Source organism: Gobio gobio (assembly GCF_949357685.1).
Source record: "Gobio gobio genome assembly, chromosome: 23".
Lineage (NCBI taxonomy): Eukaryota > Metazoa > Chordata > Actinopteri > Cypriniformes > Gobionidae > Gobio > Gobio gobio.
The window spans coordinates 39,494,296-39,500,791 of record NC_137119.1 but is presented as its reverse complement, the minus strand read 5'-3'; positions in this window follow the sequence as shown (position 1 = coordinate 39,500,791).

Genomic DNA, 6,496 nt, shown 5'->3' with positions numbered 1-6,496 from the left:
TGATATAAAGTTTTATCATTATGCTGATTAAATTCATCAAGTACACAAGACTATATCATGATCGTATCACTATTCAGTCATTAAATAAAACATAATTATAACATTATGTCTTTATGTCCTTTTTGTTTCGGGTCTTTCATTGGATTATATAAATTATATATATATATATATATATATTTATATTATAAACAAACTCAACACTCAATGGAGCATAAAAACACCTGCAGACACATGATGAAACAAGAACGGCTCAATTCTCATAGGAACACCCACACAAATGTAATGCAAATATGAGTTTAACTCCACGCAGTTTCACTGTTTGACTTCTTATTCTGTGAAATGAGAGTACTGAGTTTGACTAATATGTCAGAGGATAGGAATAATTACATTTTAAAAAATAAAGTTGTTTTCTCTTTGAAGCTCATGAGTGCTTCCCTGAGTGACCATAGCGCGAACCAATAACATTTAAGTGCGGGCTGTGATGGATCATTTCATTGGTTGACCTATTAAACGAACACGCCCCCTTCACTAAGGAGTATTTTTTGTTTTGTTTTATTATCTTGGAACCTATGATGATCTGAACCAATCTGGGGCCTATTGCACATAAGGGATTAAGCCGGGATATCTTGGTGATCCTGGCTCAATTTATCCATGATCCGGTTGCACTAAAGCTGGATAGGGTGGCAGTTGTATGTTATGGTATAAATTACCATGGAGATTTCGGAAACCAATAGTTATTCCACTGCCCGCTATACATTGTTATCACATATAACTAGACCCACTGTCATTATTTAAACCTTGTGATCATTAATTTCAATAATTTTGGATAAATTATGATTTTTAGATGATGTTGCTGTCTTAAGATAATTTACAGTTTCCCATAGACTATAAGGCTATATATAAAATTATAGAATATTAGGGCCACAGAGGAAAAAAAAGAAAATTCACAGACTTCGAGAATGAAGTTATAATATTGTAACTCGTTGTTTTAGAGGAGGACGGTTGTTAAAATGACAGCTGTGGGGCATTTCGTGGAATTGTTCTTCAGTATGGTTTCACAAACAAGGACATACTTAATCTTTTGGCACATCAGCATCACATTGTCAGAAGTATCAGGACTGTAAAAAGTATATGCATCTTTTCCGCAGAAAGAACCAGCCTCATAAATGTATGACTTTTTCCTTCTTATAAGGAAAAAATATAAATCGTCCTATAAAATACACATTCCATATAAATATAAAAACACAAAGTGTAACATTATGTTCCTTTATTGAATAAGGATAAAACAAAGCAGGTAAACCATCAGCTCCTTTCGAAACTGAAGTCACACAGTGACTCTACAAGATGGAAAGCACAGAATCAAGACATTTACAACAAAAGGATAAATACACATTCAAAGGTCTGTATATAACACACCCCGCATGTCTGCACACTGAAATAAATGCAGGACAAATCCATACTCATCAACTGAACAGACAAATGAATGGATGCAGTAGCCTCCCTGCAAGCTTGCATTACACACAGTATACAGCACAAACATCATAAGAAGCCAAAACAATTAAAAAATAATACAAATTGAACACAAAAAACCCCCAAATTCCTCTGCCACCGCAGGACATATTTAACCAAAATTGAAAGCAAACATTCTAGCTAAAATAATTCAACACATATTGGTCCCTCAGCAGCCGACCACTGTCGTCATCAGGGAAGATTGCCGGAGTGTCCCAGTCCATGGCTGGTGGCCCTCTGGGGCCCTCTCCTTCAGAGCCGGCCCAAGGCATAAGCGAACTAAGCGGCTGCTTAGGGCCCCCTTGGCCATCAGACGGCCCCCAATAGCACAAGAAATTACTCTCCGGCAAAGTTATTTTATGATGATTGAAATCGCGAAATGACCTTAAACAATTATTGCAATGAATTGCAAAAAGTTTTCTAATATATGGATTTGAGAATGGGCTATATGGTTTAGTGCGCATATATTGTCTGACGTGCTGCATGTTTTGGACAGAGTAGACAGCATAGCTTCCAGTTTCTCCCTTGAAATAAGTTGTGTAGCCTACATTTTGGAAGTTTTTATTTAGAAAATAAAAAGGTTCTTTCTACACAGTCGAATGGAATACAAAAAAAAATGTATTTCCGCCAAAATAAAAGCTCTGTTTAATGTTTGAAAGAAATCATAATTTCTTGTTTTTAAAATAAGCCTCTTCTTCTCGCCAAGGCTGCATTTATTTGATAAAAAATACAGTAAAAACAGAAATATTGTAAAATAATATTATAATGTAAAACAGCTGTTTTCTATGTGAATATATCGTAAAGTGTAATTTATTCCTTTGATCAAAGCTGAATTTATAATCCTTACTCCAGTCTTCAGTGTCATATGATCCTTCACAAATCATTCTAATATGATGATTTGATGCTCATCAAACATCTATGATTATAGTGTTGAACAAGGATTTTTTTGAAAGCTTTCTATTTCAGAGAGAAATGCTGCTCTTTTTAACCTTCTGTTCTATTCATCAAAGAATCCTGGGGAAAAGTAAGCATATTAAGCATAAGAGACTACTTAAAGTACATATCCCAGTGTGAACTGTAGTACTGTAAGACTTACTGTAAGACTTTGAATATTAACGCCTGATCACTCTTGTGGGTTTGATACTGTTACAATTATAAACCGAATAAGGGTAAAAACATGACAGGCAGACATGATGTAAGCAACACAGCTACAACAAATAAAATTTATACTGGGTGTACGAATGATCAAGAATTGACAATAGTCAATCGTATCGGTGGCACAGAGGGGCCCCCAAATACAATTCTGCTTAGGGCCCCATAAAGGCTTGGGCCGGCACTGCTCTATTTCCTCAGGAAGGCCACATTGTGGATGACAGCACAAGCCACAGTAATGTCACATGCCCTCACAGGGCTGACCCTTAATTTGTGAAGGCAGTGAAAGCGTGCCTTCAGGAGGCCAAAGGTCATTTCAACTCTGGCCCTGGCATGGGCATGGTTGTAGGCCTGCTGTGCTTCCTGGGGGTCCTTTGAAAGGCGCTATATAAATTAAAGTGATTATTATTATTACATCATCTATTTATTCAAATCAATTTTATTTTATTTTATATAGCGCTTTTCACAATTGTTTCATTGTTTCAAAGCAGCTTTACATTAATAAAAGCAGGAGAACACAGAAAAATCGGTGGACAACATAAGAAGCAGAGTACAATGGCTAAGATTAAACCGTACTACTGAGCAAAAAACAAGAATCAAGTGATTGGCTTGGGCGCCTGTCACTCTCTCTCGCTACCATGGCTACCGCCGCTTTTGCTCCAGGATCTGCCCACATGCGCACCCCACTGTTGCCGAGTCGGGCTACTTCAAACACTGTTGCCGCGGGCTGTTTTTCATGTCCGCAGGTTGAAGCGACCTCAATTATGTGATATTTTGCCCCGGGATTTGCGAATTTTAGCAGGCAGCCCTACCAAAAAGACACATATTTTACCCCCCACGATTGGGCTTGTTTTGGGCTAGTTTTGAGTAGCAATTGGGCGGATTTTGTTGTGAAAACCTGGAAACTCTGGCGCACCCGTTTGAGTTCAAGAGGCTGTATTTCTTTTGGACAGGTAATCTTTCATTTTGATTATAAATTATTTTGGTTTATGTTTTCATGAAGTATGTATCACTAGCACACGTAGCTGCCTAATATAGCTAACATACCATTACTTAGCATAAAGTTACAATGTTATACACTTAGCGAGCCATTAGTAGAGATGATAAATACTCAATATGCTTAGCTCAAGTTGATCGCTGTTGTGTTGAATTTCGCAAAATGTAACTTTAGATAACAAAATGCATGTGTAAAAGCTAGTACACCGCATCCAGGAACTTTTTTTTAGAACTAAGTTAGCTTTAGCTACTACCCTCTGTCTAAACTCTTCTACCATGTTCACCGGGAACTTTACCTGCACGTTTATGTCGGCCCTTGGTTTGTTTTTATATACTCTAACAATGTTTACTGATGTTTTTATCTTGTATCTGTGTGTGTCGTAGACACTGTGTTGTGTGTGTATTTTGAACTTTACCAGTATCGTTATTCTAGCTTGAGAGTGAGTACTAAAATACATCTTATTTGTTTATATTCATAATGATAAAGTTAGATTTTTCATTACATGTGATTCTGACATGATGTCACTACATGCACTTCTCCGCTCGCCTCAGGTAAATAATGCGTCTTTCAGCTGAGCTGATCGCGGTCGGTTCATGTGTTTTGGGGGCGTGGCTTTGGAAAGAGCCCAGAAGGGAGAAGGTGGAGTGAATGGAAATAATGAGCTGTCTTTAAAACAGTCGTGAGAGGTCTACAGACACTCAATTTTTATACTTTCTTTTTCAGAGTACTTACATTTTAATTATGTATTGATATATAAAGAAAGTTTAAACAAATTTGGAAAAAAAGTTTTTTAACCAAATCTTACCTACCCTACCTTTAACTATTTGGATTGTAATTGTGTGTAATTGTGCAATACTTACGTATTCAGGCAGTCTGCAATACTTTGCCACGCTTTTTCTCTTTGCTTTATCACTGTGGCGGTGTTGCCTTTCTTCTTAATTATGTCTTTTACCTCCTCGTATGCCTCCATGAGGATTTGTGCCTCCGACGGGGAAAAGTACACCGCTCTAGTTGCCATGGTGAATCAGTGAATCTGTGATCCGTGGCGGGTCTATTTGAGTGAGCCGTGAGTGAGCACCTATCCAGGATTTAACCTGGCTGATCATCCTGGCTTGGTCTTTGTGCAACCAATTAAGCCTAGACGCACTTGTTTTGGCTTCATTGAGCTCAGTTCAGTCATTTATCCTGGATGTCTTAATTCTACTTTTGTGCAACAGGCCTCTGAACACGGAACAGCGGCACAGAATGAAGCATCTCGTTTGTGAACCAAATGAGCGACAGGTGTCAGTATTGCTTGTTGAACAGATTGGAAAGATTCGAGTCACTGTGTTGAATCAAAACAGTCACTGAGATAAATCAAAACTCCATTAAACCTTAAAGTTGAATTTGTCAATATCTGTCAACAAAGTCGAGTGCATATCGCATTGAGATTCAGGACGATGTTTCACGACTTAAATGGCTCCAGAAGGCTTGTAATGTACCGCACGAGTCGTGTTGGCTGTTATGATGTTATTTGTATGATACTTTATTCAGTTTTGAAGCATGGCAGCCGTCACAAATCACGTTGTATGGAAAAGGAGCTTGGACCGTTTTTTGTGGTCCACAGAAGAAGTAAAGGGTGAGTAAATGTGACAGAATTGTAGTTTTTCACAACTATGTGAAGTGTTCTGCTCACTTGGTTATATTGAGATTAGATTTACATAAACGTTTAGGCTCTCTGGTTTACTGTTGTTAAATTAAAGCTGCATGTAAGTTTTGCCTCTTTGACGCCATCTCTATTTGAAACCTGCAATTGCAGATATTTGCGGAATTATCTTTACGTGATTGTGCATCGGCGTCTCCTCAGCGTGGATGAATCTAATGTTTTGAGGAGTATGTTACCCCTTTTCCACCAGAATGAACCGGGTGCTAGTTTAGAGGCAGTGCTAGTGCCAGTTCTGAGTTGGTTTCGCCTGACGAGCCTTCTAAGAACCGGTTTGTCTTTCCACATGCTGAGAGCCACCACAGAGCCAGTCTTACGTCACTGTATACGTCTCATCTTCCTCAGCAACACTAGCGAGGCAGCGGGAAACACAAACACAGCAGGCTTGTTCAAGATGCATCATGAGTTCAGCACATGATATCAAAATACAGCATTAGCGATTCAAAAGCATAAGGAGTCGTATGCTTTCGGGGTACTTTGATGTCATGCGTCGATCGGTCTGCACAGCGCCATTGCATCTCGAACAAGCCTTCCATCAACAATGGCAAACGTTGCGTTACTATTGATGCACATGGCTTTACGATCCTGCATCGGCATCAAAACACTGCGAATCCAACACATTCGTGCAGCTCACCGTAATTTGTACAGACAGAGATTACAATCGAGCTGCTATTAGCTTAATTAGCTGCTATTTAAAAAAATGGCGGATCTCAAGTTTGTGTTCATCTTGTTGGTCACGGTAACCCTGCCCCCAGCCCCTGACGCAAGCGGTTCTTACTTCTAGACCAGCAATGTTTTGGGGCTACTTAAGAACCACTTTTACTGGTTTGGAGCTGGTCCTTTGGGTGTGAAAAGATTTGAAACTAGGCTCTGGCTCCGAACCAGCACCAGTGGAAAAGTGGTATGTGTGGCTTTCAGTCACTGCACCTGTGGATACTGTACTTCAGAATCACAGATTCCACTTTTGTTCTGACTTACTAAGGGGGAAAAAGCATTACAATAAATTGCGCTACCAACGGTGATTAAATCTAACGATCACTTAGCTCATGTCACATCAAACAGTGCAAATTCTTATAATTATTATACTTTGCTCTAAAATTGTTAATGTTAACAACATCAGCATTGTGTGACTGTGT